Source organism: Odontesthes bonariensis, chromosome 3, assembly GCF_027942865.1.
Source record: "Odontesthes bonariensis isolate fOdoBon6 chromosome 3, fOdoBon6.hap1, whole genome shotgun sequence".
NCBI lineage: Eukaryota > Metazoa > Chordata > Actinopteri > Atheriniformes > Atherinopsidae > Odontesthes > Odontesthes bonariensis.
In genome coordinates, this window is record NC_134508.1 from 34,412,945 (window position 1) to 34,433,861 (window position 20,917).

Sequence of the window (20,917 nt, forward strand, 5' to 3'; positions counted from 1 at the left end):
GAGCAGAAAACACCCACTCACCGTTGGCGAGGCTGTGATCTCCTCCATTGACTTCTTCAGGACATTGTTGTTCAGTGTGACTGTGTCCAGAGCCCAGCCTTTGTTCGCCCTGGTTACTTCTTGTCTCATGGCTGTTAAAAAACCTGCAAACATTCAAGTAAACATTAGGTCTAATAACGTGTAACTTTAGCTGCTGGAAGTCTTTAAGACGTGTCAGCTCCATCATGCTCAAAACTTCAAGGTCTTAACCAGTAATGCAGCCAACTCAGTGTTTGACATTGTAAAAGGCCTCATTCCATCAAAACCACAAACTCACCCTGAGGGTTAAAGAAACCCGTCATCCAAAACGCTTTGGGCCTTCCTTGAAACACCCAACTGTAGAACTGTTTGTTTCTCTGGATAAGCTCGGTGTACCAAAAGCCCAGAGTGGAAGACTCCCAGGAGATCTTCCTCCACAGGCTGGGCACACGAGCGTCAAAAATATTGTCCAGAGCATCACGAAGGTTCTAGGAACAAAGTACATACCAGGAGTTTGAAAGCATTTTAAAGCCTCCTGAAAATCTAATCTAACTCTAACAGACAATCGTTGATGAAAAAACTGAGTAACAAACATACAGAGAAGTGCGTATCTTAAGAAGCAAATATGAAGCGATGTGCTGAGGAATCAGAAATCTTACATCACTCATTATTATTGTGCCATCAATGGCCAGCTTCAGGTCAGTCAGACTCGAGCGCACCACAGAGATGATCCTTTGCATTCGATCCACTTCCTGACGTAGGAAGATGTTCATTGGGTTAAGAGCTCCCATTGTCAACAGTCTGGCTCTGACCTGAACCCATCAAAGTTACAGAGTTTAGATTAAGAGAACGTGTACTTTGGCCTGTAAAAAACCTAATGATCCTACCAACTGACCTCATGTGGAATGTAATTAGCGGGCAGTTTGTCCAACATGTCCTCTGCCATTTTGTGGACGATGGACTCCCGAGTCTCTCCAGATCCCCCTCCACTTTCCTTGGGCTGAATATTTGTGATTGTGTCTAACACCTCAGCAGATGTGTTTGTCTGGTATCTGGTCAACATTCATTATAGAAGAGAAATGCAATAACCTCAGAGACTCTAAGTACAGTAAATACAACAAGACCGCTTTTAAAGCTGCAGTCGGCAGGTTTTCAAAATTGCGAGTCTAAAGTCGGAAAATTCAAACTGATACACTCTCAGGTCCCTCCCCCAACCTCTAACAAGCTCCGAATCGCCCCCCAAACCCCTCCCCCTCTGTGGACGAGGTTGTGCACGTGAGTTCACACCAGTGTGAGCGCACACAAGCTGGGGCAGACTCACGCTCAGCAGCGTGTGCACAAGCTGTGATTGACAGGTAGGATTCCTCCACCCTAACGTGATTGGTTAAAAACAGCCGGGAGCGCTCGGTTTTTGTAAGCATGATTACAGGCTTCAGAGGGAGCTACAGATTTCGTTATTTTTCCTAAACAGCCTATTTAATATTCTCCTTCCAGAATCCCATGACAGTTCAAGCTAATATGACTAAAAAAAAGTTGCCGACCGCAGCTTTAATGCCTCATCATGACGACACTCTCCTTACGTGATATCAGCATTAGCGTGCAGCCCCAGTGCTTGGGGTGAATCCTCAGTGGGTAAACTCTGAATGTTATCCATGTACTCTTCTATTGTCTTACACACCGCAATTTTGTAGCCCGTGTAAAAGCAAAATGTTGGGTCAAACATCTTCTTACTGAACCACACCTGTAATTAAGAACATTGAGCTTCACGTGTCGTATCAAATGTAATACAATGCAACATAAAACACCGGGAGTTGTAACACACGAATCAACAAAAAAACTGGGATTATTACACGAGCAAAACACTTCAACAGGCGTTTGTCATAGTCATCTGTGACCCTTCCTCCATATTGCACCTCAGCGAGCATGTATCGCAAGGTTATCCATGACACATCCTGTGGGGGGGGACACAAAGTAGTGAGTGAGGGAGGGAGGATGACATACAAATATTAAACCAGGGCTGCAAAACGCTCACCTTCTTGGGGCCGCAATCATCCAAGTGTCTTTCAACAAATTCAACACTTGCAGAGAAATCGGCCGAATTGAACTCGTAAGGTATGTTCCAACCTAAGGGTCCAAATTTACGTCGTTCCTTACAAAGCCAAAAAAAAAGAAAAGGTTACCATGTAAAATCAGAAAATCCCTGTGTTATTATGACGAACAGCCTTCCTTCTACTGGAGGAAAAAAGTCACAGACACGAGTTGATTTGTGCTACACTGGAAAATACAAACCACTCAAACTTCAAAAGGCTATAAAATAAACTAAAGCCAACACATTCTCAATATGGTAATGAGGTGGAAAATTTGCCTAATGCATTATTAAAATGGCACAATTGATTTCATTATCAATTATGAAATTAATAAGAAAAAAAAGGCTACCAAATTAAGTAGTGCCATTGTCAAGGTTACGGTACTTCTAAATATGGTTAGTTCACTCTGTTTCTCATATAACCTGTGCCAGGAGCAAAGCATGTATTCTTTTTTAATATTTCCTTTAAATAAAGTTCCACTATGACACGCGTGAACTTAGAATGCGCAGTACCTGCACAGCAGTGTGTAAAAAGGCCACACCGTACAGCAAAGGCTTCCACATGGGCAGGTTGCTGACTTCCAACTGGTTCTGTGAAATTCCTGCAAATGTTCGTTTCAAACCAGCACGTATTCCCTGGGGGGGGTCGTTGGTGAACTTGATGGAAGACTTAAAAGGTAAAGAGTGAGAGACAGTCTGTGCGTGTACAAAAACTTTTAACACCTTCCTTTTTATGACGATGTTGTCAAGTCTCACCTGTAGGAGTGTGATGGAGAACAGATCGTGTGGCTCTGTGGTGATCCACACCCTGAACGTGTCATGCATGCTCTCTGTAACTGTGATAGTTTCTAGCAGCTCATCCATAAACTGCAACCCCAGGTGACAGTTCTGCAGAAGGACCCAACCTCCCTGTACACATCCAGACACAAAAGCCACGGATCAGGTCAAACAGTCAGCCATTGCTGTTGAAAGCAAGAAGCAACACTCTAGCTTGCACATCAGGACAATCCAATACACTCCCACATGAAAGCATTCACCAGATGCCGTCACCTGCTGGAAGCTGCTTTACTTTGTGAACTTTCTATGAAACCATTTGCTTGTCCACATGCACGAGAGCCACTCCTGAGCCTTGTGGTCATATACGTTCGTTCCAACAACACAGTCAGCATTTATGATTACCGCCCTATGAGGGGTGCTTTCACAAATGCAGTTTGCATCTAGGCTTATAAATGGTATGTAATGTTTTAATACTGCCAGCTGGCATTTCTAAGCCCTGGCTGCAATGCTATTTATAAACTCTGATTTCCATTACAAATCCCACTCAGACATGGTCAATTCTGTGTGTATGGCCATTTGCAAACCACAACTGGCAATATTAACACTATCTAAAACATCAGATGAAAGATGACATCATTAGCTTTTCGATGCTATATCGATTTTACGTCTAAATGTTCCCCTTGCTCAGTATTCATTTATTTATCTTTTTAATGGCGGTCAAACTGTTAGCTGGTCTCAGAGTTCACAGGTTCCCTCCAGACCCTGAATTGAGGAGTTCTTGGTCAAAGAACTGGTACCAATCCTGGAACTGCCTCAGTTGGAAAGGCTTAACTCATGCATTATACTTCTTCAGTAACTTCTAAAAGCACCTCTGTCATTGATGTCTTGACCAGCTTCCTTGCATGCACCTCTTGTCCTTGTCCCATAGATATTGCTCTGCATTCTGTAAACCGAAACAGTGGGAGTATTTACATAGACATGAACATATAGAGTGCATTTAAATAGTGCTTTCCCCCCTGGTCTAATCCACCACTCAGGACTTTGCAGTACAAGCCACAGGCCTTTAACTATACTGTACATACAAAACATAATTATCTTTCTAACACAACATAACACACACACTTACACAAGGATGAAACATTACGGGCAATTAAGGGCCACGGATCAAACCACAGACCTTTCAATTAGTGGAATTTTAACAGCCACAATCAAATGAATTTATGCTCAGGAAAACAAATACATGAGCTGGATTGCCCAGTGAACACCCAAGGTGCCACTGCAAAGAGCACACAGCAACCAACATCCAGGATACAGTTGGTTACCACGGTCACAGGGACATCAATCACAAAATTTGGGTTTCATACCGTTCTAACTGAATCAAAAGTAGATAGCGTCGCAAGTTGGGAACTGGTCTGAATGTAAACACAATCAGACGTCAGGAGATTTTGGCATTACATCTTCAAAAGAAAATAAAAAAGTTCAGTAAAATAAAATAAAAAATGGGGCAGGACAGGGCAAACTCACCGAGATTAAGTTTCTTGGCAAGTGCTTCGATTTGTTCGGTGGGATCTGAGCCCATAGAAAGGAAGCAAATGAGGGGGGTGCGAGGATCACTTTCCTGCCAGGTGCTGTGAAGGTTCAAGAGGACAGGCTCAACGAATCTCATGCCCAAAGAGTCTCCCACATACTTTCTGGCCTGAGACAAGGTGCGATCAGGGCACCAAGACCTGTGAGAAAAAAAGCTTGTGAGGTGATTGCATTTTATAATATGGTGTATTCAAACATGTAATCAACATTCAAGTAGGAGGACCCAACCTTATCAGCAAAAGCTTATGGAAAACATCAAGAGAGTTGTATCCATCTGGAGTGACGCCTTCCTCTGGGGCATCAAGATTGAGCCATGCTTTCCAGTTTTTCCCATTTTGGGACACCTACAAACCATGTCAATACCAAAACTGATGACACTACAAGCAGATGAAGAATTCAGATGTCCAGATCATTCGTGGATCTATGGCTTACCTGGTTTATAATGTTAGTGAACTGTGGCAGCTTGCTGAGTTCTACCAAGTTCAGCCACACCATATCCAGGATCCAGCTGAATGGCTTTGATGGACAGGTCTTCAGGTCAAGAGCTGCGCCACCTATTGTTTCATCAATTATGTTCAGAGATGTCAAGTCCAAAAGGCAATTCAACTTTTCCTGGGAATGATGCACACCTTACCTTTAATAAGAATCTGAAATTTGTTGTGTTGTATTCTGTTATTCTGTAAGTCAATCTTGAGGGCCAGCAGGAGTGTGAAGATGAACTTGTGGTTTTCATAAAGGCTTCTGACTGTGTATCGGAAAACCTCAAACGTCAGATATTCAATAATATTTGCAATCCGCTTCTGAGTTTTGGAGGCCTTCTCAGACCTGCAAAAGCGCATTAATTAAAAACAAAAAATCTGCATAAAAAAACGAGGGAGACAAAGACACAGAGAACAAAGCATATTTGAAGAATACGACCACACCACAGCGTGGTTAAAGAAACATCTTTGTCAACCTATTGTTCTTTCCAGACAAATTTGTTGGTCATTAGAGGAAGTAATGGTTGGAATAGTTTCCGAGCTTTAATCTCAAACATCTTATGATAAGACTGTGCAGACATACTCCTTAAATCACGATAAAGCCATACCTTGCGAGTGACAGATCAAAGATTTTGAGGAACTGACCCAAGGAGGTCTGGTACATGATATTGACCATGCTCATCTCCGTGATGAGGAAGTACAATGTGCTTCCTCGAGAGGCAACTGGATGGTATTCTTCTTGAGCGACATTGATCTTTACTTCTGCTTCAGCTGCAACACTGAGCTTTGCACTAACTTCCGCAGCAGTTTGCTTAGTCGTGGTCAGAATGCCAATCATGGAGTCATCGTCAACCAAAGAACCTTTAACCAGACAAACAGACACACTTTCACTTTAGGAAAAAGAACAGGTATGACTGGAGAAACTGGCATTAGTCTACAACAGTAACTATAGGACCTTTAGTGCTGCTGAGTTTGTACAGCAAATTGTCTTCCAACTCCTGCATCTTTCTTTTATTAGCAGTTACATCCTCAATTAGTTTCAATCTTTCTGCTTCTAGCTCCTGTTGAGATGAGTGAAAAAAAACCAAGAGCCAGTCAATATCATATTCTTACACTGGAAAAACAGTTATCTAAAACAATCACAGATAAAGTTATATTTTTAAACCAAATGGGGAAAGCAAGCTGCGTTTCTGGAACAAATGGCACACTCACGTATTTTTCTTTGAGGATGACTCGGCCGAGCAGCTGGTTCTCCAGGCCCTTCATGTTTACAGTGAAATCAATAATGGATGTTTTTGCGCTGACCTCTGGAGTGTATGCTGGATTAGGCAGTTTGGTAGTTATATAGAGCTGGAACCCATCCATTACGTTTACCTCTTTGTCTCCTACTTTGACCTATAAAAAAACATTGAAGACAATTTTAAGAGTGTACACATTTTAAAGTTGTATTGGTAAATTTGAATGGACATGAAGGTTAAAAATACCTTGAAACTGGTCCCAGATTTGATAAAGTTTTTCTCGAGCACGTTGTCCAGGGCTGGGTCGAGCTCCTCAAATATATCCTCAATGAGCATTGGGCGTCCCATGGAAATACAATCTTCCAAATGTGTGCGAAAGAATTTGTGGTTGAGGGACGTGACCTGAACATGAAATCAGTTTACTTCTACGACATGCTTTACTTAAGCGTGTAATTAGGGTAAAAATGACACAAGTGAAAATCATTTGGCTATATACTTGAAGTTCGTTGGCCTCTTCCTTTTTCTTAATCCAAGCTTTTCCCTGAGTCTGTGGATCGATGAGGAGGGGATATCTTGTTGCTTTTGTGACGATGATGCCATTCTGAACTGACAAGTCATCTCCCGGGAGTCCCTGAAGGTTCCACTCACTTATCTTAAATATTAAAAATGATAGTCAATGGTTCAAATGATTTTTTTTTACTTTTCACAGGACTAGTATCAAATAAAAATAGGCTGGCATTGTTCTCACATTGGGAGCATCCACCAGGGCAGAAATGATGTTGAGATTTTCTGTAAAAGGGATTTTGTGCTTCCGGAGCTCCGCCTCCCAGATGTCCTTCAACAACATATCACGGAAACTCTGGTTGAATGGACCGCAGTACGACAAGAAGCCGGTGAGCTGGAGTACGTCACCCACAAGTCTGAAAACAAAGGCAGAAGCAGCTGGACTCATATAAAAGCCATTATCAAAACCTTTTAAATCTGTCCTTGAAGAACCAATCCTGAATTCTAGTAATGAACCTCTTTAAAGACTAACCCCCCTTGGAATATAACATTTTGATATTCAATTGCATTTCCTTTGTAACCTGCCTGTTTATTTGTGACTTAAATTCTTTGCGTTGCTCGATCCAGCGAGCTTTCTCTCCACTAAGTCCGTCAATAAGTGCAGATGCAGCCTGCATTTTATTCCTACACATCTCAGCATCATCCACCAATTCCTGAAAGACAAGACGCCTGTGTCAGCTACAATCTCTAGATTTAAGTCAACGCAGTCGTGACATTTTTCAAAAGGGTGCGTCACACCTGTTTCTCTTTCATTGCAGCGTCGCATTTGGCCTTGACTTTGTCAAACTCTGCTTGCTTTTCAGCCAGCTGAGTCTCTGCCGCGCACAGCTCGTTATTAGCCACAGTTAGACGGTTCTCTTGAATGGCAAGGTTGGCCTGGAAACAAACAATGCAGTTATACTGTAGCATAAAAAGGCTTTGGGCTAAAAATGAGGTTAAATCACCTATTTACCTAAAATGGATTCAAACAGGCTGAGAATAGAGAGTTTTAAATGGCATTATTGGAGAAGAATAGCCGCCTACGACAAATCTAAAATGAAAAAGAAAAAAAAAAAAACAGTCGCCAACATGATGAACTTTAACTTTACCTTGAGTGGCAACACTTCTTTGTTGATGGCAAAGAATGAGGCCATAGCACGAGTCCATGCGAGCAGACCAGCTACACTACCACACACTTTCTTGGCATTTTCCATGGTGTAATCCTCCATGTCAAAGTAAGGCTGCAGTAGTTCCACAGTTTCCTCGTTAATGCTGTCCTTTGGGAACTGCTGGAGGCTTGTCAAGAAACCAGAGCCACTCATAAGCTGAAAAGGACAAAACAAATGAATTCATGCAAATGCCATTTGTGAGGAAGAACACGCCGCTCAGTTTTGCACTCAGAGCAGAATTATCCAGCTGCCATCTTTTCATCCCCATCCATCTTCAACTTTAAATCGTGCTGCATTCGCTTTAACCCAAAAGCCAGATGTCAAGACTAATTTGTTCTTGCTTTTTGTTTAGTTAAGTTTACTTAAGAAATCAATTTGATAATAATCCAACTTCTTACAGGCCTTCTTTCATTTCATGAGCTTTCAGGCTACCTACTGTACCTTCTCACATATTAATGCACTTTAAGGGTTTTTAGGTGTGAATTGTGTCCAAATTTACATTTGCATGGAAGCATCAAAGCTGTAGAACAAATCTCAAAAAAGGCACACCCTGCAGAAGAGAGGAGCAGAGTTGAGTCCGCTGGCTCACTCCACCTCCTAAAACTAATACTGAAAAAAAGGCCTGCAAATGTGGGCTTGAAAAGAGCTGCTGTGTTATATCTCTGTAGTATTTCAACCAAACATGACACATTTAAGACCTCAGGGCACAATGTGTCTCCTTTAATATATGAGTGGAATTCATATATTTATCATTTGCAACAACTGAATTTTTAGAAAAAGGAAATTTGTTACCTTCAGTGCTTCTGACCATGATGGTTTAAGACAGCTTCGTTCTGGATCACATGTAACAGGGTCTAACTTTTTGTTAAATAAAATCAGACAGCAGTCCATGATCCTCATGACCAGGTGTGGAGGCTTGGCCAATTTTCTCACTGTGGCAATGTCAGCTGGCTTGATGGTCTGTGGAGTTTTTAAGTATATCATGTAACATATCGTAGAATGCACGGTGTAAATATCTTCAAATAAGTCAGAGATATCTCACATTCAGTGCAGCTGTAGCTTCTTCTAAAGCTGGCCTGGCAGCCTCCAGCTTTTCCTCAGCTATAGCTTTCTCATACTCTATTCCATCCACAATATTCTGGGCTCTGTCCTTCACAACTTGGACCTCATTCTTCACAATGGTTGCAGCTTTAGCACTGACTGTCACCTCTGCCAGCACCTTGGTGAATGCAAAAATAAACATCTCATGCCTTCAAATGCATCATACGCGTGCGTCCATGGTGTTGAGCTTTCAAACAGCTTTTCAGAAATGACAAAACCTCTGTCAGCTATTCACATCAAACCAGAAGCTAATTTCCACAATGAACCTATGAATAAACTGATTCTGCTACCTCACTATGTACAGAACTCAAATTGTTCTTAATTTTATGGTTTTACATTACTGTGGAAGTACTGATTGGAGGAAAGTTGCTCATAAACATCCATCCATCATCAATCTTATCTGCAGGTCACAGGAGCTTGGACGTATCTGATTTACCTCGTCAGCTTTGGCAGATGCAATAGCGAGCTCTTTTTCCTTTACTTCAAGATCTTTTGATAATTGAGCCACCGACTTACTGGCCTCCATCAGTTTGTCCAAACCTGGAAATCAGTAACATCTGGTGTAATCTTTTACAGGAGTAGACCATACAAAATCCTCCATAAAGTACACAATCTTTATAAAGACACAACTGCCTTCCTGTTCAAATTCCTTACCAACATTCATGCGCTCTGCCAAAGTGTTGATATAGTTGTGCTTTTCGGCATATAATGTTTTGTAACCATTTATAAAAGAAAGGTAAGATTTAGGGGTGACGTGAGCTCGTCTTCGAAACCTGAGAGATGAACAACATACAGCGTTAGGACTGTGTTTGATAGCGTATGTTTCTGAACAAATTGGATTTGTGTAAATGTGATACCTTTCAAAGTAACTTTCACATGTTTCAGATACTTTGTGATGATAAGTTCCCATGGTGGTCATCACTGAAGTCTTCACATCAGCTGGACAAACCATGTGAAACTTAGATAAGAAATAGGTGGACACAGCAACCAGAGCCTCATTGGGCCAAGGGGTGAACCAGTCCATTGTGCAGCCGGAAATCAAGCCCGGAAACTTCAGACATCTGGAGCGAAACTTCTGCCCCACCTTTAAACAAGAGTAGAGTAAAACTCCAATGAAAAGGTTCATTTATGGAGGTAGTTATGGGTGTAAGTGTATATATAATGTCACTGTTGAGCATCTAAACATGCTGTGAATAAAAAGAGATTTGGAATAAAAGTAGCAAAAGTTTGGGCGGTTGCTTTTGGGTATAAACAGAAAATATACAAAGTTTCAACTTACCGGTGAGAAGCACAGAACAACGTGTAAATTCTTCCTAAACCGAGATATAAAGTAGTCATAAAGATTGTCAAAAGTTGGTGGAATTCGAGGAAACTCCTTTTTCATAACTGGGATCAGGTTCTGGGTGATCTCTTGCATCTCATCTTTTGCAAAAAGATTGGAGACCTGAAACGATTACAACATGGTCAGGACCAGCGAAGCTTTTCCTTTGAGACGTTACATTCTGCCCGACCTCTTTGTTTCAGTCATACAGGACCAATTCCAGTCCGTTTCAATTAGACTGAAGATTCCAGTGTTCAGTTACACAATCAGCAGATATTCAGATACGCCTTTATACCTTTATGAGATCTCACCTCTCCAGAAGAGAGAATATTGTTGAGGTACTCGAGGAAAGCCTCATCCTTGATTTCGTTGTCTGTAAAGACGAAGGTGATGCCTTTGCCCTCAGCCCCCGCTGTGTTATACAACAGTTTCAGGTCATCCATGAAATTACTCATGTTGTATGTTCTAAGTAAGGAAAAATAAACACCACATAATTGGAAAGAAGGCCCAGCATTTCACTTTCAGTGCAAATGCAACTACAAACAGCTCATGGCTTCATAGGACACTCATTCTTGTATTTTAAAGGTAGGGTAGGAGATCCTGGATTTTGGGTCCAGCGAAGCTGCATTTTGAAAATACACAGGTAAAAAGTCCCAACCCTTTTCTTCACTTTCCCCCCGAAGGCACGCCTCTAGAGTACATGAACGCGCACGAGCAAGAAGGTGCACGAGCGCTGTTCTGACAGCAAGCATCGATTGTTGCCGTATTTAGTATTTAGTATTTAGTTTATGCTAACTATACGTTTAATAATGCTAGGTGCTAGCCAAGCTGGCTCTAGTTTAGCTTCCTGCCAAGCTTCTGGACGTGTAATTCGTTCACGGAGCAGGGTACGCGCACAGGTGGGGGGGGGGAAGCAGATTGCAGGTGATAGACGGCATCAGAATCCAATCATTGTGAACGGTCCGTTCACAATGATTGCATACTGTTTTTCCTAGATTGTACGTTCTAGAGGCCACTAAAAATTTTCATATTTGTGTCAAAACTTTTAATTAATTGGTTGCAATGGGGGTGTGAAGAGTATTTCAAGCAATATGTAAAAAAATGTTCCAGAAAAAGATCCCCTACCCCGCCTTTAATAGGTACGTTTATCGAATTGAACTTTTTATTTGTTTCCTACTTTTAAGGATAAAATTAATTGCAGTTAATTAGAGCTGATCTTAGTACTGTATTCATGTGCTTGACCAATCACCCGAGACCCTGGAAGAACGTCTATAGTAGGAGCTCACAGTTTATAGAACTCCTTCTGTGGCGTCTTTAATTTCTACTTTGGAGCGGGAGCTTTCCCAGCATAACGGAGACATGAAGGTGACGTGATAGGTCCAGATGAGGTAAGTGTACAGTGACTGGTTGAAGGTATGAACACACCACTGGAACCACTACTATCAAAGGGAAGTAAAAAAAACTAAAACAAACAAACCTATTTAAAACATTGCCTATAAGCAATATATAATAAGAAATTATTGTATTATTATTATTTTTTTGAAACAGAGGAATGGACTTAAAGTGACACCTAGGGCCGACTGAGACAGGTTTGCAGGTTATATCACTTGAATGCAAGCAGAAAAAAAGCCCCTGATGGTTCATTGTCCTTTGGGGAGCGCCTCTAACCCTCAGAGAGCCCCAAGAACAGTTTGATCAGTGTGATTAAAGTCCCTACAAACAGAGCTCTCACAACTATGACTCATCTCACTTGGTTAATGTGATCTGGAAGATGCTGTATCCAGCTATGTATGAGGCCAGGCGCGTCAGACTCTGTTTTCCTGATCCTCCCACTCCCACAAGCAGGGCATTTCCATTGTCAGTGCGAATGATTCGTGAGACCTAAAGAGGAGCAAATCTAAAAAGAATCAGTATTATATCTAGCCTAGTCTACAAGAAATGCATCAGCTATACTCGCTTCAGGTGTCACCTTGACAAGATGAGTCATTGCGTCTTTGAAGAAAACCAGATCCAGGGTGGAGCCCCTTACTACCTCATTGTGCTGAGCTTGATACATCACAAGCTTATCTGATAAGAACTGAAAATCTGGCACCTGAAACAAGTTGTTCATACAGATTATGGTGACAGTTTCCTCCATCAACTTACTACCATGAAACTATCAAGCGCTGATGTACGAATTCAGATTTCACACCAGTTCATAGATCTTAGGGGCATCAAAACAGGCATCATCGTCTTCCTCTCCAGTTGGCTCAGGTGCATCTCGGAGGAAGTCCACAAAATACGGCTCAGAATGAAGCTCTTGAACGAGGTTTGGGTCAACGTGCTCTTGGATGACACGACATACAGCCTTCTCAAACCAATCTCTGTCCTCAGAGCAAATAAACCTGCAACAAAGCAAAGTCTTAGAGTAATGCTTTCTTCCAACTTTTTGTTTTTTAACTTAAAAAAGGATTTTACCTGTCTGCTATCACCCTTGTACATTCACACTTGAAAAGAGCCAATAGGGTGGAGATGTCACCACACTCCTCTGCCTTAACGTTTAACATTCCCTGCCAGATCCTGGACAAGTCCCTCAAATTGAAAATGTAGTGGAACTTTGATGGTGTTGGAAGCATTTTGACCTTCAATGTGGTGTCATAAAACAAGTTAACAAACTTATCAATACCATATACCTATAATCAATTCCTATTATAAACTTCTCATCATATTCCAGGTAAGTACCTTTGTCCACTGCCAAACGATCCTCCCAGCAGACACTAGACATTTAACCATTGCTGATATGCTTGGCTGGAATGCCCTGCATTCATGGAAATATCCAGAGCCAATCACACCTGCACAAAAAGAACATGAAGAAACCGTTAACTGTAAAATGAAAACTACAGTAATGGAAGCAGAACAAATGTGATTATTTTAGACCAACCTACCAAAGATCTTATCAATGGAGGTGTTGGCTGGCAGAGTGCAGTTGAAGACTGTAAACTGTCTCTTCAGTCTTTGTGGGATGTCATTTCTACCCCCACCAGGGTGGATCATGGCAGCCAGAATCTGTGCATCCTCAATCGTGGTGAAATCTCCTGGTTTATCCAGATTGTACATGCCAGTCATTTCCATCATCTGGCGGACTATCTCATTTGTGATCTGGTTGGATAGCCACATAAAGTAACTCATCAGATTAAAGCGACAGATAGACAGACAGATGTTCATTAAAAAAAAAAAAGAAAGCAACACCTGATCTCCCCATTCGTTGACAATAGGCATATTTATGTCATCGATGAAGATGGTCATCCTGCGTCCTCCTGGGGGTCCATAGGTGCTGCCAATCCTTTTCTCAATGTAACTTTCCACTGATCGCTGTGTACGAAGAAAGTTTTTGCAAACATGAACCAATGTAGGACTGTAAAAATTCAAGCACAAAAAACATTTTAAAATATCTTTTACCTGATACATCAAGGGCTCTGTGGCAGATGAGAAGTTCAGTGATTTGAACAGATCCGTCTCAGGATCGTATTTCTTTGCATAGCCTTTGATCATCACTGTCTTCGCTGTCCCTTGTTCACCAATAAGCAGTACGGCCTGTACATATAAAACATTTAGCGTTTAGACCAAAAGTAACATATTTTTAAGTATAAACATTATCTAAATATTCTTTTAAAAACCACAAGATCACCTTGTGTTGTTTGGCAATAGTCTCCAGCAAGAAAGAGGTTCTTGTGTTATCCACATTTGGAACAAGAATGGAGGTGTAGTCAGGCACATGGTCAGTTGGATAGACATATTCCTCCACAAGATTGTTCCAGTGACACCATTCACCTAAAACAAAAGTCGCCATTCTTTTTAGTCACATATAAACCCATTCTCATCCCATCGTTGTCAAAGCTGGCGATGTGCTGAACGTATGCACAATGGGTCCTTTCATGTCTGTGCTGTGGCGCACCACTTGAGGCAGTATCAGACATCTAAAGCAAATATTTCTAATACATCTTATTTCACAACAATTAACAACATATAACTGATACTAAAGATTACTCTCAGGTGGGTATATGCAGTGCGAAGGGGTCTTAACAAAATCTCCGAATCTGATGCCTCTGAAATGAGACCAGATTCTGTAAACCCTGTTGAGGGTAGCAGGAGGCTGAAGCCTTTAACAGCTGCTATTGGTTAAGAAGGCAGGGACGCTAGAGCGTCCAACACAAGACTAATACAGAGACGGACAATCAGACACTCGCAACTACAGTGTAAGCCATGCAGATACAGGGAGGGCACACAAACCCCGCAATAATACCCTTTTTGCTGTGAAGTGCTAACTTAACCACCATGCCACCACATTCAAATGCTTGTTCACTTTAAACTATACAAAAAAAACATCAAATTGATGCTCTTTTACGTGTCAAATAACTGTACCGTTTGTGTTGACCATGTACTCAAATATAGTCTCTCCCGGCTTGGTTTGAGGCACATCAATTTCGCTTTCATGACCTCTCATGAAGACCTCCAGCTTGTCTCTGTCCTCTAATTCTAAAAGAGCTCCCAGACTCCACATCAGGCAAAAGACAAAGAGGCGCTCAAGGTGCTTGCTTCCAGCAAAGCCCTCTGTCTCCTTGGTTGGGAGGAGGCCCTCCAGCAGATTGACGGACTGAAGAAGGAACATAGTCAAACAATTCAGGCTTCGAGGCATCATCTGATTCTGTTTTTATTCTCAGTCTTTTTTTTTTTTTAAATACACACCTGTATTATGTAGTTACACTCCAAAAGCTCCATTTTGGGTTTAAGGTTTTGCCTCATATACATGTAAACATCCTCAAATGTCTTTTCATATAAACCGATGATGCTCTCTGCCTCTCTAGCAGGGCGCTTCTTGGCCCATCCCTGCAATACAAAAGCCAAGTTCTATCTAAGCACTGCTTACAAAGCATTGTTCTTTTTCAGGAAAAAAAAAGTCTTCAACACTTAGATATCACAAAAGTACCTGGAGGATGGGTAGCCAGCTGAGAGCTGAGGAGCTTATAAAAACCATTCCCACACGGGACACAGTAGCAGGGGAGGCATTATCCATGTTGTGCACCTCAAACACCAACTTGCAGGATGGTGACATGACGATGCGGTCACCATTAGCCAGGGTCAGTGTTTTGTTATCATCCAGGACTGAGTTGAGGTTCTCGATCCATATTGCATCAACGGGACCATCCAGCACAATCCAGATGACTTCCCCTGAAGAGTAAACCCGTCGAAGCAATTAAATGTTTGAGTTCTCCGGCAGCCTCTGGCACTTTGTCAGTCACTAATGAGCCGCTGTCCCACTACTGGATCAAAAGTGGGCGAGCCAGTGTGTGCCAAGGACAACAGCATCTCCACTGTCATTCCCAGAACTTAAAAGGGGCCTGTTTTGGGGTCCCGTAGGAACAGGAGCCTGGGATTTGCCCCAGCTGCTACCCTCGGACCAGACAAGGCTAAGTGTAGTTCCGTATGCGGTGGTGTCAATCTGAAAGGTGGGTTTACATGTCAGGGACGAGGTGCTTACGACCAAGGCAGCTCGGCGGGTCACCATTTTGTTTTGTTGTGTTTTGTTTACAACGCACTGTGCAGTAAACCATACTGGCTGTCTCATGTGACGTCTCATATTTTAGCTCTAAATATGCATGAACTGGCATCTATAGCTTAAGAAAAGTGCTCAGCTTCTGAGCTGACATTTTCATTGTCTTGTTGAAGCTGGGCAGTAATATCGTGCAGATGCAGTATTTAGCATCACATTAAAATTGCAACAACCTTTATATTGTGTTATACTGAATGTAATATGATAAAAATGTCTAAAGTACAATACTATGTATTGCTTAGATATTATTTAATACAATACCGTTTTCATTTGGACAGTTTTATATTTTTTCTTAGGATCTCATCTGTATTAATCACAAACACTTTCTTAGCTTAGATGTTGACAAAATGTTGGAATTACCCTTCTTAGCTTTGAGTGACCTCCGCCACAGTGTGGAAAAGATTCCATCAGTCCAATCATTAGTTGCTGCATCCAGACGACCAAACATCTGCGGAGCAGTGATTGCTTTGGGGTTCATGCGCATCTCTCTGTGTGGGGTTCCACATTCACTCAGTGATCTCATAAGAACGTTGATAACCGAGGTCTTCCCGGCCCCACTTGGGCCTAAAGTCATCAGCCCATGGCGCACTCGAGAAGACTCATAAAGCTGACCCAGACAGCAACAGTGATATACCAGTAAGAAAAGTACTTTCCAAAAGCTAACTTTATAATAATTATGCTAAACAACAATTTTAAGGCACCTGAACAAGCTTGAGGTTCCACGGTGGGTGGTTAACGAGACCGGCAAGCTCAACTTGATTAGCAACAGCAGCTTGAAGTTCAGTATATGTGCTGTTGTCCTGCTGGATACCAGGGAACAGGTCATTGATAAGACTAAGGAAGAGGGGCTCATCCTCATCCACCTGAAACACACAGATGGATTTTTTTATTCACAGCACTGTATCCAGTGTACAGAGTATACTTTCACACCCACAATTCAATACAATTCAATATATCACAGCTGTTGGTAAGAACTAAGTTTGTGTGATACCAGTTTGGACAGATTCATGTCACGAAGCACTCTCATGACAGTGCTGGACTCAGTGTCATCAGGTCGAGCTCTTTTACACGCCCCAAGTGTTCTCAACACAGACAGGATGTTCCTTAGTCCAAAGTCATAGTGGACCTGTCAAATAGCAGAGGTTATATGTCAGTAGTTCAATAACCAAACAAAATAGGACTTATGAAATGCTAACAAGATTCTCACCTGTTTTGTGAGTTGCTCCTCACAAAGTTTGTAAAGAACAAAGAATTTCTGTGCTAAGTTAACATTCTCATTGAATCCACAACTGGCTAGTTTGACTCTCATTATAATCTGTCGGAGACAAAAGTGTAGAGGGATGTGTTAGGACCACAGCAAAAAGAAAAACGTTTCTCTCCACAGAAAGAAGCCTTGACCCACCTGCCTGTCTGGCACCATCATGGACACTGTCCTGAACTGCACTTTTAGATTTTCAGGAAGTTCCTGACGGCCTGCATATCCTGGATTCTAGATACAGAGGCATGACATATCTTTGTATATACTGTATATCTAATGTTTTCCATCTAGTTTCAAAGAGTTTCTTTTAATAGGACTGTGTGTTTCCATGTCTTACCATGGTGATAAACAGGCCGAACTCTGGATTCAAGTTCACGCAGTCTCCGTCCGTAAAAATGAAAGTGCTTCTGTGTTTCTTTCGTGATGTCAGAACAATTGAGATCTGCTGAGCAGCAACGGAAAGCACTGGCAGGTCGATTCTGTTGAACTCATCGAAGCAGCCCCAGGACCCTGACTGTGCAAGGCCTGGAAAATAAAAACACAATAGGACATCACATAAATGAAACTGTACACCACTGCTCGATGACTTGTTTCATTGCCTAATGTACCTTTATATATCCTGCCGAGTCCTCTGAAGTCCATTTGGTCCGAGCAGTTGAAGACCACAACGTACTTGCCAAGGCAACGACCCATGTCTTTGGTGGTTTCAGTCTTACCGGTGCCGGCTGGCCCAGCAGGAGCTCCTCCCATACTCATGTCCAGAGCCTGGGCCAGTGTGATATAACACCTTTGTAGAAAAAAAAACTGTTCTTGAATGCAACATAGGAATTAAAACCTACAAGCAAAGTTGACTTATTACAGCAAGTTGCTTATAAAAATCAATTTTCTCTTTTCTTGCCTGTCAGTCAGAGGGGTGATGACCAGCCGATCAGTACAGCCTAAGAACTCGTTCTGATAGATGAAGTCGACATTAGTTATGGATACAATGACTTTGTCCAGATCCTCCTTGAAGTAAAATCTGCTCTGCTTCAGCCATTCAAAGTCGCTGATACATTTCACACGCTTCTTTACCTGCAAACAAAGCGGAGCTTAACTCAAGTGTTTTACAGAAAGAAAAGAACAGACATTTACTGAAGAAAAAAACCTTACCAGGTCATTAAAAATGTCACTCTGGTGCACATGAATTGTGACAAGTGTTTCATATTTGACTCTGTCAAATTTGCTCAGGTCATAGGTGGTTTGTTTAATGAGCATGCTGAGTAGGTTGTGAAACCTCTTTTTCGTAAGAGGCATGATCTCCTTCTTATCGGCAGCGATTCTTAGGGCCACTTCAGAATCTCTTGTCCAAAGCATCTGGATTCCTAACAAGCCCACCTTAAAACAGACAAGGCAGAATAAAATGAATCTTGGGAACTCTATGAATATAGAAATCAATTATGATACCATTGTATCTCTCAAAACTACGGAAGCCCAGAGCGGACGTGGTACGTATAAACTTTTTTTTTGATGGTTTTCTCCAGATAACGAGATAATTATCTCGTTATCTGGAGAAAACGATTATTGTTTTCTGGAAATGATCGAAAACCATCAAACAAAAGTTTATACGTACCACGTCCGCTCTGGGCTTCCGTACAAAACTCCAAAGATATTCACACTTGTTATTTAAAAAACTTTTTTCCACAAAGGAGGAAAGTTGTGTCATAGATTTAGTACAAGACTGAAGCTGTGGAGAAAATCTATAACAAAAGCAAATATCACACAGTACAACCTGCTGGAGGTGCAAGCCATGGCGACCTGATAGATACTGGCTTGCATTAGAAATCAACCTGCTAAATGTATTTCCAAGCGGCCACAATGTTGTCTACTCACCTGTGCTTGATATTTGTCAAGGAAAGTGAGAAGGTCAAAGTCTTCATCGTTTATCTCTAGATCTGAAGCTCTGATGATGGAGTGTAAGGAGGCTTGCTGTTGCAGCAACAGCTCTCCAAGCCAGAGCTCCACAGCTCCCTGCGCCATGACACATTTGTCCAGCTGAAAGCAGAAATACACGTTTATCAAACTGCAATTATCAAAGACTTCTAAAAACCGAAGAATTGATACACCCAAGCAATGTTACAGATTAAACTACCAAAGATTAGAAATCTTTTTTTTTTTTTTTTCCATTTACACAAACTGTAAAAGGGATTTACAGCCCCAATTTCAATATAGTCGGGACACTCTGTTGAAATTAGGTCAAAGAAAACATAAAATGTTGAAAGTGAGACATTTTACTGTTTAATGAAATATTTTGAACTTGATGGTAGCAAAATGTCTCAAATAAGTTGGGAAGGGATCTGCAATAGGCTGGAAAAGCAAGTGCTACTAAAAGGAAACAGCTGGAGGAACGTGTAGCAGCTGGATATGACTGGGTATTGGAAAAGCCCCTTAAAGTAGCAGGGAGCAGGGGGTCAGCAACCTGCAAAAAAACTATGTCAACAAATGTTGGAGCAATTTCAGAACACTGTTCCTCAAAGTAGCACAATATTTCATTGTCTACTGCAGTGTTTTTCAAACCTGGTCCTCGGGGACCACTGCCCCGCATGTTTTAGAGGTTTCCTGCTCCAACACACCTGATTGAAATGATCAGCTCGTTATCAGGCAACTGCAGAGCTTGTACTGGTCTACAGTACAAAATATCATTCAAAGATTGATAGAATCTATCTATGTAGAATCTCTGTCGTCGTTGGGCCCTCAGGCAGCTCTGTATTACAAACTTTTTACAATAATTTTGTCATGGAAATCACTACATGTGCTCAGGAACACTTCCAGAAACCACTGTCTGTGAGAACAGCTTGCCTTGCCATGCACAAATGCAAGTAAGAAGCTCTATCATGCAAAGAAGAAACCTATGTGAATGCCATCCAGAAACGCTGCCATCTTCTCTGGACCATGGTTCATTTAGAGTGAACTGAGGAAAAGTGTAGAATTGTTTTGTCATTAGACAAATCAAAATTTAAAATTCTTTTTAGAAATCACAGACGCTGCGTCCTCCGGACAAAGAAGGAGTGGGACCATCCATGAGATTTGTAAATCACTGCATTCCGTTTTTAATTATACATTAAACAGTGGTCAAACCTTTTAGGAATTGGGGCTGTACAATGGAATATTTTTACATGTTGAGAAAACCAAAATGAATCAGTTAAACTCTTTAAAAGCACACGACATACCGGTAATTTCTCCCCTTCCTGTGAGAGAACGGCCAAAATCTTGTTATATTCCGTTGGATGAAACTCTGCTTCGTTGACATTGTCAAACACTCCAAGGAGATGAGACTGAAACACAATTGTATCAAAATTGACTTTTGTCAAGTGATAAAATGTCAACTTGAAAGTTATCCAAGTAAAACTTAAAGAGGTCATAGTGATTATTTGAATTTTCATTTTAAGACATCATGCAAACATTCAGATGTATGGCTGTAATTTATATTAATTAAAACAATAACTGAATACATAAATAAATGAATTTAAAAATGATATATATCTATATATAGGTATATGTATATCCATATATTCATAGTGACAACAATGTTCAAACTCATTCTAACCTGAATTGTATGAGAGTCGCTGGCTTGTCCAAGGATTTCCAAAAGAGATGGATCGGATACAAAGAAGAATCTTGGAAAAAGGAGCCTCTTCTTCTCAAGGTAACTGTTAAATTAGAAATACGTAACATCAACACCCACTGCACTGGTATAACAACAATCTATTTAAT

At 41.3% G+C, this 20,917-nt stretch overlaps 1 pseudogene; it reads right to left on the minus strand.

Annotated features, from left to right (window-relative positions):
- The window catches only part of LOC142376968 (dynein axonemal heavy chain 8-like), a 54,072-nt pseudogene that overhangs the window by 551 nt on the left and 32,604 nt on the right, over positions 1-20,917 (minus strand).